General features: G+C 42.3%; 1 protein-coding gene across 9 annotated transcripts in view; it reads left to right on the top strand.

The window, feature by feature from the left end:
• Positions 1-12,053, top strand: part of KCTD1 (potassium channel tetramerization domain containing 1) — a 139,633-nt gene that overhangs the window by 74,352 nt on the left and 53,228 nt on the right. Inside the window, exon 1 of one of the 9 annotated variants that reach the window (XM_075920810.1) lies at positions 10,229-10,397. The exons of the other annotated variants lie outside the window; for them this stretch is intronic. The gene's annotated coding sequence lies outside the window, so the exon portion shown is untranslated. Of the gene's footprint in view, positions 1-10,228; positions 10,398-12,053 lie in introns of those variants that run through there. 9 annotated transcript variants of the gene reach the window in all.

Genomic DNA, 12,053 nt, shown 5'->3' on the forward strand with positions numbered 1-12,053 from the left:
CCAAAGCTATCATTCAACAAAAAGTTAATGTACCTGCACAAAATGTGTCTAAAATCAACTTGTGTAAAGATGACCACCAAAGACAATTGGTGACATACGGGTTACTGCTAAATTTAAAGCGTCTCCTACCACTTACTGACAAGTTAGCTAGACAGAGGCTTTTCAACTAAAAGTTCCCAAATCATTTCTTGCAATGGCAAAATTTCATTAATCACTGAATCAAAATGTTTTGAGGGGAAACTTTCCAAACACTTGGTTCTGAGCTACGATGGAAAATTTCAGCTTGAAAGACTAGTTGAACAAAGTCATAGAGTATCTTCTTGAGTGATAATTCTTGTGCAGCCTTAACTATGTTGTTATATACCTTGCTTAAGATATATGCAGAGCTTGGAGGGAGGGGCGGAAGTTCATTAATGCTCACCTTTATTTAGTTTCCATTGGTACAGCCTCACTTTTCCCTACCTCTAGTCAAACCAGATCTGCCCTTACATTTAATTTGTAGAGGATAGGGTATTAACAATGCTCTCCCTCTCATCCTTTCTTACGGGGCTCTGCTGTTCCTGCAGCAGGCCCTCTGCTTTACAACATCTTTCTTTACTACTTGATACCTCAGTTTCCTTCTCTTCACCTTGCAGAAGCAGCAGCACTAAGGCTTTGTCTATGTTGGCAATTGAGCAACAAAACTTGGTTGTTCACAGGTTAACTCCCCGTCCCCAAACAAAAGCTTTGCCAGGACAAGTATTGGTGTAAAAGCAAAAGCCCGCTCCCCTTGTAGGGGTGGAAGGTTTTTTGTTGTTTTTTTTTAATTGGTAAAAGTGCAGACAAGTAGAGTTCATAGAATCATAGAGCTGGAAGAGACCTCAGGAGGTCATCTAGTCCAGCCCCCTGCCCAAAGCAGGACCAATGCCAACTAAATCAAACACCCAGGGCTCTGTCAAGCCAAGACTTAACCTCTAGGGATGGAGATTCCACCACCTCCCTAGGTAGCCCATTCTAGTGCTTCACCATCCTCCTAGTGAAATAGTTTTTCCTAATATCCAACCTAAGCCTCCCCCATGGCAACTTGAGACTTGTTGAGGCTGCCTGATTTTTAGTGACCTGGCTTTTCTGTGTAAACAGCCCTGTTTCTAAAAAGCTGTGTAGTGTAGACAAAGCCTCAGTGTCTCTGCTCTAATTTTGTCCCTTGCTGAAGGCACTATGAGTTCTTTGGCCTACATTGCATCAGAGGACAGATATTAGGTGGTGTCTATACTATGGACCTAACATTAGCACAGCTATTCCATTGCAGCTGTGCCACTGTAAGATCTCTTGTGTAGTCACCGTACGCTTATGCCACTGAGCGAGACCTTTCACACTGGCATAATTAACCATCCTCAACAAGTGGCAATAGCTAAGTCAGCAGCGGAGAATCTTCTGATGACATAGTGCTGTTCACATTGATGTTTGTTTTTTTTCCAACAAAAAATGGTTTTGCCAACAAAAGTGCTTGTGCAGACAAAGCCTTCGAGCTGAGGGTTCTTTCTCCCATCTCATGCTGGGAGCATAATGTACATGAGTGAAAATCCTGTAGCGTAGCTTCAAAGAAGCATAATTATAGGTGATGTAATTTCCCCTTATTTTATATAAAGCCATCCATTTTATAGAATTCAAATCTAACTTTGACTAAAGAAAAAGCAGGTCTGAACATGGCCTTCTATTGTAACTTACAAACATGGGGTAGATAATCGTATAGACTACTTAGAGTGGATTTATACTGTAGTATTTTTGCAAAAGATATGTCAAAATCATCTTTCTAAGAATAAGGCCAATATTTCCTCTGTTCAGGTCAGTTACTCGTGAAAATACTTAGTGTAACTGATTTACCTATTAATACATTGTATTTTAAGAACTTTCCATGAAAGTATATGGTGTGGTCCATATTGCACACAGGATAAAGAGGTGTCTAAGAGCTAATAGAATTTTTCAGAGATTACAAATAAGTAGGGCCCCTACCAAATTCACAGCCAGGAAAATACACCATGGACCCTGAAATCTGGTCTCTTCTGTTCTTTTACCTGCTACTATATATATTTCAAAGGGAAGGACACCATTTCTCAAATTGAGAGTCCTGACCTAGAAGGAAGTTACAGGGGAGTCAGAGTTGTTTGTGAGGGGAGGGTTGTGGTATTGCCATCCTTACTTGGGAACGGTCTTCAGAGGTGGGTGGCCAGAGAGCAGTGGCTGTTGGCTGGGTAACCAGCTCTGAAGGCAGTGCCTGCCATCAGAATCAGATAAGTAAGGATGGCAATACCATACCATGCCATCCTTTTGCACTGCTGCTGGCACCAGCTCTGCTTTCAGAACTGGGCTCCTGGCCAGCAGCCACCACTCTCCGGCCAGCAGCCACCAGGGTAGCAGTACTGCAACCCCTCTTACAGTAACATTTAGATGTTCAACAGAACTTTTTTTGGGTCAGGATTTCAATAATTACATTTCAGATTTAAATAGCTCAAATCATGACATCTGTGATTAAAAAAAAAAAAATCATATAACCATGAAATTGACCAAAGGGACCTGGAATTTGGTAGGGTTCTACAAAAGAACTAGCACATCTACTAGTTTAAGTGGGTTAGCCATATACTGTATAAGTAATGAGGTATACAGTCTCTTAAAAATGTTTGTTTTCATTCCCAGGACTACAGTTATCTTTTCACATTAAGCAGGACGTGAAGCCTGGAAAGGAGAATTCAGATTCATTTTAGTACCTGAACCTAAGTATAGTATTAAGAAGATTACTGTGTTTTTCACCACTTCTGTCAGTCTGTTTCCCCTTTCTTTCTATAGTGTGCTGTCCTTCAGAGATGCAAAGGCAATTCAGATGTCAGATTTGGACCTTTGAGAGAATCTCTACCTACATGGCTCCTTGCAGATATACATATGCTGTTAGACTAGAACCAATGTAATTCTGGTTACTGATTTTAAATAGGGGTGTGTTTTAGGGGTTTTTGTAGTTGCTGATTAGTGAGATGGGGCTTCAGTGTAACTTCTGTTTAGTTTTTATAATGTCTTAAGAGCATTCCATCAAATAATTTTGCATAAGTCTTGTATCAGTTTAGACCAGTTGTCCATCTAATCCATAATTTTGTGCCTGAAAATGGGCAGTACCAGATGCTTCAAGGTTTTTTTGTGCATGCTCCACTAAAGTGAGCAGTTAAAGGGTAACTGACCCATAGAGAGAACTTATTCCTAACCCCTGCCAGTTAGTGACGGGCTTGTTCTGCTCTATATTGGGAGGATCTGTATTTTCTAGGAAGTTTAAATTAAGCATATTAAATAAAATCTTTGTATTTACATTTACCTTCCTGTTGGTATTATTTGTAGCGGTGCATTTTCTTTAAATTAAAATATCCTCAAAATTATTTATTCTTTGTGATTCTTCCTTTGTGGGCAATGTGTTAGGTCGTGTGTGTGTGCTTTTAAGGCATTTTAACAGAAATGACCATTTACTTTGTCTATGCCATTCATTATCTTGTCTGTGTCATGCCCATCTACTTGTTTCTTCTCCTGGCTTAACAATTTTAAATCGTCACTAGAGGGCTGTGCCCTGAGGGTAGGCAGTCCCAGCTTTCCCCCCTGGCCTTCCGGGCGGGGAGGGGAGAAGGACAGGCGAAGGCTTGGCAACCCTGGACGGCCTTGGCTCTCCCCCACCCCCAGCCCAGCCACTGGAGGGTTGGGCCAGACCAAGTGCATGGCTGGTCTGTCTCTCTTCCTCTGGCCGTGAGGGCATGCCCTGCCCCACCCCCAGCTGCATGGGGAGAGGCCTCATGACTCTCGTCCCCCCTCCTTCCTAGGAGGGCGCACAGTTCCTGGACCCTGGGGAGGGAGAAGAGGGGAGGCCATGTGGCCTGAGTGCTGGGAAGGGTGGGAAGAGGCAGGGCAGCTGAGAGTGGAGGGGAGGGACTGTGGGATGCAGAGTCACATGATGATGCTCCTCTGTCATCCCCGAAGAAAAGGTTTTTTTTATATATATAGAAAGACTAAGTAATTAGAATATCATTTGTTTTCACAAGACATCTAAAACCAAAGAAACATGAACCAACTCTAGAAGTGCTTGGATTACATAGCTCACCTGAAAATCTCTATGGAATAAAAATTGTATCTGCACTTCTCAAGAAAATGTGTATTATGCATCATGCTATGTATGTATCTGCTTAAAATTCTTTTTTTGAAATAGAATAAAATCCCTGAATGGGAAATGCTTCCTGGGACATTTCCAGTAGGATGCAGCATTATTAAGTAGCTTAGTTTCAGACAGATCATTCTGCCTTAAACTAGTTAGTTGGTCACAGCTTCATAGGTTCAGCAGTAGCTGCTTGGGGGAGAGGGTGGCAGCAGAGGCCCCATTATGTAGTGCTTGGTTACATGGCTCTGTGGTTTATCAGTCCTTGTATGCAGAAATGCTAAAATTAGTTTGACACACATGCCCATTTGGCAGCTCCTATAGCTACCCAAAGAAATCCCTGCAGTAACCATCGGAAAATAGTACTCATCAAAACTCTATTTCTTAGCCTAGGATCCCAAAGTATCTTTTACACATAATGGATTCAAATGAACCAAATATAAAATATGCTTTGTTCATATGCCAGATTAGTCTCCTTGCCAAGGACAGAATTATTCTGTTCTGTAAGCCAGTAACTATGTTCTACCTTATTTCCTCCCCCCTTGCTGCCTTATTCCCCAAACATTAGCCCTGATCCCTAATAGACATATGTATGGTGCATTTAGGGATGAAGGGAGGAATATTGTCCCATGGTTAAAACAAAAACATTTTTCAAACTACTAAAGCTTAAAGATGTTTGAATTTAGAGCTCACTTCTTAGGCATAAAAGTATACAATCAAACCAAAACTTCAGATAAACAAAAAGCCATCCACAAGGAAGTGTTGTCAAAGTGGTGATTTGCCATATCTTGATCACATTGCTTATGTCGTATCACCTTTTCACCACTTTTTATCCATTTAGTGTATTGTTGTCTTTGGGACAGAGGTCATGCTTTCCTTTGAATGTATGCATTGTCTGTCACCTGGTTGGCAGTGCTAGAAACAATAATATAGCCCTTTCCACAGAGATGACTTTCTGGCCATGGACAGGAGTGCTGTGTTAATGCTGATATGAGTAGTTTATAACAAAAGCCTGCTCTTCCATGCTCATGTTCCTTAATTCTGCACCAGATTCTGACCTGACTTACTCATTGTGCTGGTTTTGTCTTTTCACCTCAAATGATGTATATTAGAAATACCTTCTTATTGTACTTCTGATGAGTTTTTTCCTTTGTTATTCCATAACTGGATTACTATTGCTTAGAAATTTTTTTTTCCCCTATGTGATTTTTTTTTTTAATTCCCATTATTAAAGGGACACAATCCACTTAAAATTGCACTTCAGTCTGAAAAGATTTTACCAACAATTGTTACAAGAAGCATTAGGTGATTGTTTTCCTTGTGGTCAGTTTTTGCAATTGACAGCTCTTTATATATAGTAAGTTTCACTGTTGTACCGCCAATCCCTTTTTCAACTGTGTGGATTTCAAAGGTGATAATGTCTTATTTGCTGCTGTCAAAAATGCATATTGTGTAGGTGAGTTAGAATGTTGTTGGGCAAATTAATAAAACAAATTTGAAGTGCAGAGGGAAGCAGGAATCTGGCTGGTTGTAGGGAAGAGGCTATGTTTTTCATCAGCACTGTTTCAGGAGACTCTAATGAGCCATTGGATTGTACAGGGAAGGCCTGTGCCACACCAGAAGATCTCCATTTAGCAGTTTTCCCAGGGTGAAATTATATCTCGTGCTTTCTCAGAGGAGATGGTAACTGGCAGTGTTCCTTCTATTTCTGAGGCTGAAAGTGCTCGGGGGAGAACAAACATCTAATGTGCCTCTGGCAGTTTTACAATGGGTGTTAGCCTCACTTTGTAAAGAGGTAGACAGTGTTCTGGAACACTCCCAAGGGGAGGTACTCCAGAAACTATAGTAAGAAATTTTCTCATGCAAAGTTAATTTGTATATATTTTTGTTGTGCTTAAACTCCAGTGGTTTAAAAAAAAATCCTGTTCAAACTGACAGTTGACTGATTCTTTAGAAGAAGTTTGCGATGCTGTTGTAGCTGTGTTGGTTCCAGGATATGAGACACACAAGATAGGTGAGGTAATATAGTCTACTGAACCAGCTTCTGTTGCTGAAAGAGAAAAGCTTTCAAGCTTTGCAGAGCACTTCCTCATAGGGATGTAATAGTGTAGTCAGTAAACGAATAAGCAAAAGCTTAAAGGTTAATGCTATAGACTACATGCATTTCTGCCTCCCCCCAGCCAGTACATTTTTTTTTTTTTTTTTTAGCAGGCTGGCCAGCAGCCTAGCACAGTCCTGGCTTGCGACAGGTCTGGGACCTAGCTCTGCTGCTGCTGTGTATTGGGAGCTAGGTGGGCAAGCAGCCCAGCTCAGTTCTGGCTCGTGCTGGGTCCTGGAGCTCAGACCTCTTCCCCCCCCCCCCACCCCAAGATGGGCTGCTGCCACCCCGGGGGGCTGCTTCCTCTTTATCAGAGGTAGAAGCACAGGCTAATAGGCAGCCTGTCCACAAGGGGAGCTGGTCTTTAAATTGGCTCCCCTTATGGACCAGCTCCTGCATGACACCCCACGCTGTTGCCCCCCGACCCCGCCTCCCAGAACTATAGAATAGTTGACTAACCAATAAGAATTCATGAGGTTACTCAACTGTTCAGTTAACTGATATTTAATTCCCGATTTCCTCAATGAGGGTTTCTCTTGCCAACACAAATTGGTTCAGTAAAAGATATTGCCTTATCTACCTTGTCTCCTTCTCTGTAGCAGATGTAGGATTTTAAAATGGGCACACCTAAAACTTAAAATGTGACATTTATAAATATTAATCTTCCTTCACGTTCCAACAGAGAATTTTAATTTGAAGAGGGGGGGAAAATTAGCAGCTCTTGTTGGGATTGTTTGTTAATCCTTTCGATGAGAAGTGTCAGGCTAAAAGTATAAGCTCAATACCAGAATAGATTGACCAGTATTTACCCAAATTTTGACACCGTGTTTAGGAAGTTAGTGATCTTTCTAGAAATTCAAGATGCACAGACACAACTCCAAAAGACCTTACCTTAATTTTTCCTCTTTAAATGTATAAAAGAAAGCTTATTCCTTTCTTTGTGAAGATGCTACAAAAAATAGGAATTTCCTTCTAAAGGCAGAAATCTTGACTTGGAGTTGATAAATCAAGGCAGTCTAAATCTTGATAGGCATGGTAACCTTAACAAATATTCTTCATTTAAGAGGAAAGGTCTTTTTTTTTTTTTCTTTCAAGTGTAGAGTGAAAAGGGAATTCTTAGGAGGAACTTGAAAGAATCTTAAATATTGATATGGATCTTTGTCCACAGTCTAGTTAGGGTAGTATTTGTCATGCTGCAGTGACAACATAATGCTAGCATCAAAATACCAGTGACTAAATTCACCTCTGATGTTTCTAAGTGCAGTAAGAGAGTCACTATATTTTCCAACAGATCTCTCATTGTAAATAGGGGTACCACTGTATGAAAATTTTATTTTCAGAGTTAAAGAGCCTCCAGGCTCTTTCAGTATCAAACAGGGCAGCTATTGAGTCTGGCCCTTATAATAATACGGCCACAGTTGGTACAAGACATTTTGCCTGTAAGCTTCAAAATAAAATAAAATTGTTAAAATAAAACATGTAACTGCTACACCAAGGGATCAGTGGTCCAAGCTATTCAGATTAGCATTACTACTCGTTGGAAGCAGTGAAGGTGCTTGCAAGAGAAAACTGATTTTATTAGGCATGCAGTACTTTCATTCCTAGGCTTTGTCTACACTACAAGTTTTTGTGGCAGAGAGTATGCTAATGACAGACTCATTAGCATGAGTCGCAATGTCATTAGCAAGGATCTTGCTCAAAAGATTTTTTTGCTCAAAACTGAAGTGGCTACACTGCTTCTTTTTGCAAAAAAAAAAACCCCTTGCGCAAAAAGCATCAGCAGAAAATACGCTAATGACATTGTGACACATGCTAATGAGTCCCTCATTAGCATACTCTCTGCTGCAAAAACTTGTAGTGTAGATATAGACCTATTGTCTGCAGAAACACCTCTGAAAGTATGTTGCACACAACTTCTTGTATCTCTTCTTTCCTATAAAACACAGGTCATTTCTTTCACTTTATTTATTTATTTGACCTATCATGCAGACAAGGGAAAAAATTTTCTGGATTGAAAGAGAGAAATTTAAGTTACAGGAAAGCGGTTTCTAATGGCAGAAGCTTAGAGGCAGAGTGTCTTGTACTAACTATGGTCATAATGGTAAGGGCCAGACTCAACATCTGCCCTGTCTTTGATACTGAAAGGGCCTGGAGGCTCTTTACTTTTTTAACATTGAGTCCTTTTAAAAGTTAACACTTTCTTACAGTGGTACCCCTATTGAGAAAAAATGTGTTGGCAAACATAGAGACTCTCTTGCTGTATCTGGCAGAATCTTATCTTCATTTACCGTCTTGATGGTGGTAGCTGCAAAATTAAGGTCATTGGGATGCATTCCTTGAAACCATTTGAACTGGGGAGTGTGTAGTATAGAAGGCTCAAACTGAGGAAGCAAAGCAAACATCCTCAGTCTCTCCAGTTTTATGTTAGAACAGTAAAAGCCGGAGAAGACTGGAGATAAGCATCTTAATGGAATAAATGGTTTGAAATTACAGGTGTCTGCTCCTTCCCCCACTTTAGATATCCTTGGAAGAGGCACAGCAGGTTTGCTTACCTTTACCCTGACATTCTGTGCTGGGTGAATCTCATTTTTTTTCCTCTCTAAAACTGATGCAAAATTCTGTTGCCCATGCAGCTGCTGAACATACAAAATCTGTTTTGCACGTGCAGTGTAATGCAAATTCCAAACACTGATCTGTTTGTCAGTAGGGTTGCCAGGTGTCCGCTTTTCTACCGGACAGTCCGGTATTTGCACCCTCTGTCCGGTAGAGAAATTCAGAAAATACTGGACATGTGCAATGTTTGGTATTTTCTGAATTTCCGGCTTGGCGCCAGACGGAAGCTGGGCGGGGGAGCGACTAGGAGGTCGACGCTGGGAGCACTGTGGTCACGTGCGAAAGCCGGGCGGGGCAGGGGCAGTGGCTGGGACTTCCAGCCACTTCCCCCACTGGGCTTCTGCACACAACCGGATGCTCTCAGCGCCAATCACGGCTCTGCCTCCCAGCTGGGAGCCTCAAGTTGTGTGCAGAAGCCACTCCTCCCGCCCCTACCCGGTTTCTACTAGCAACTAGAGGGAGTGCCTGTTGAACTCTGGCTGGGGCCAGTGGCTACACCTCCCCTCCCCCCGCTAGCTCTGCTTCCCGCCCCCATCCTCCGGCCCCCCCTCCTCCCGTCCGGCCCCCCCCAGCCCCTGATTCCCCCCCGCCTGCTTCCCACCCCCCTTCCTCCCGGCCAGCCCCGTGACCTCAGACTCCCCTTCGCGCGCCCCCCCCCCCCTTTGGCTGGTGTCTGACCCATCATCATCTATTGGCAATTGGAGCTTTCCCACAGGAGACAATATGGTCTGCAGGGTTAACAATATAAAAAGTTACAAATGTTTGTTTTTAACAGCAGGACAGTGTAAGTATAGATCTCAAATATATGAAACGGCAGGTCAAATTATATTTTCAAGGAAGCCAGAGGGACCTGGGAAAATAAAGGTTCACAAAGAATTATTCAAACATGTAATCTTACCTAGACTATAGTTATGTTTGGACATACTCAAAATGACATACTGAATCTATCTCTACTGTGGTTCTGCTGAAATTTTATCTAAGTTTCTGTCCCCTAGTGAATTACCCCAGCCTAGTTTGTACTACATTTAATAGTGGGAAGCCTCATATTTTTGTTTCTGACTAGCGCGAAATAATTCCAGTTTCCTGCTTAAAGGAATTTAGTCAACTTGTAAATGACGCTTTGGTCTGGCTATTATGGGGGTGGAGTAGGGGGAGGGGCGGAGAGGAATCAGTATCTTTCTGTTGGTTTAGCTTTGTGCCTTTGGCAATGTTTGTGTGTAGTTTTTCCCCATTGATGATGATTGCATTTCCTCTGTCATGTACCAGCATGTTTACATCACTCCCATGTACTTCCCTTATGGGGAGTTCACTTCACTTTTCTCCAATCCCTTTCCAGGAGGGCTGCTGCTGCTGCTTATGAATCTGAGCCAGGAAAATCTTTCTCAAAAGCCCTGAATAGAAATGAGGAGCAGCAAGAATTGAGAGAGAGAGCAGGAGCCAAGGACTGTCTTCTGTGTTCTCCTCAAACCCCTGCCCATGGAAGAAACTTTTCACTGCTAAGGATTTCTGCAAGTCTTGTGGGAGAAGGTTAGAAGGTCTCATAGCCTAAGTTGTAAGGAAATTGTAGAGCGGGCAGGCAGAAGTGGGCACAGGGAGTAGGAAGAAGGGAGAGTCTAAGCGTGTTTAGTGACGATCCTTGACCACCTACTGTCCTTTGAGAAGACCTCTGTAAATTTTAGCAAGGAATCAGAGAAACCCTTAACTTTCGTTAATGTTTTCTGTTCCAGTGTTCTCGGTCTCAATTTTTGAAATTCACTATATTTTTTAAAAAATTGGTCACCTAGGTTTCAGTTACTGGTTTTGAACCCAATATCAGTTAAAGTGTTTTTGGACTTTAGGATCTAAGGTCATCATTTGAAAGGTGCCTGGAGTCTAATCTCTTCAAGCCCTCTGTTGCTGATCAATAAGTCACAAATGTCTGAAATTGGTATGTTGAACAACTTTTCATTGGCTCAAAATAATTGAAATATACAATGGCTTTTAAAGCTGGAACACAATTAAAAACTGTAAGGACTAGAGACGTTAAGGATCATTTATTTTACTAATCGAGTACTCGATGGAATTTCCATCGACTACTCAACTAGTGGATACGCACTTCCGCATACGGAACTTGGAGTGTAGCCTGGGGCCAGTGGGAAGTCCTGCTGACTCCGGGCTGCACACGGGCATGCCAGCTTTGAAGTATACATGAGTCCCCAGAGGGGGCTCTTGTGCATTTCAAATTGGCAGCGCAGCATGGAGCCTGGGTTCAGCAGGGGACTCCCCAGCTGACCCCGGGCTCCACGTGACACTGCCGCCTCGAAACGCCACCTCGGTGTTTCAAAAGGGCAACACTACACAGCTGAGCCAGGGATCAGTTGTGTGGCGCTGCTGCTTTGAAGTATCTCCTTTTTCCCCCCTTTGCTGTCTCTGATAGAGGCAGCAAGGGCAGGGAATCGACTAGTCAACTGACTGTCCGATAAGCATTTGCTTATTGACTAGTCCTTAACATCCTTAGTAAGGACAAGAACAAAGTGAAAAATGAGAGAATAAAAAATGGTGGGAGCTGCTGTCTGTGGAGGGCCTTAAGGGTTTGTCTACACTGCACCGTAGGCCGAAACAAGATACACAATTTGTGTAGCTCCAATTGCATATCTTATTTCGATATGGCACTGTCTACACAGCACTTATTTTGAAATAAATCACTATTCCAAAATGTCTCTTATTCCTTGTGGAATGAGGTTTACAGGGACTACGGACTAGCGAGCCTGCTATATTTCGAAATAACGGCCACCCTCCAAAAATGCGGAATAGTTGTTTTGGGATACCTCTGGTATCCCGAAATAGCGCTGCAATGTAGACATAACCTAACTGTGCTTAACAGTACCCCTTGTAATGAATGTCTAAGGTCAACAGACCCACCTTGTTGGCAGGTGGGATTGAACCTGGGACCGTAGGGCTAAAGTCATATGCCTCTACTGCATGAGCTAAAAGACACTACTCTCCCTTTCTCAGTGGTCTCAGGATTACAAAATTTCTGTTTTTTATAGACTAAACTGTCTGCTTCGAGAGCAATGTCCAAATAGCCCCAGTCTTAAGACAGTTTCTGTTCTATGCATGTGTTGAATGGCCACATGAGACTATAGAAGTGTGGCCAGGCTCAGTGTTCTCAGATCTTCCCTACAACCTTCTTGTTTTTTCCTC

This window comes from Pelodiscus sinensis, chromosome 2 (genome assembly GCF_049634645.1).
Source record: "Pelodiscus sinensis isolate JC-2024 chromosome 2, ASM4963464v1, whole genome shotgun sequence".
Taxonomy (NCBI): domain Eukaryota; kingdom Metazoa; phylum Chordata; order Testudines; family Trionychidae; genus Pelodiscus; species Pelodiscus sinensis.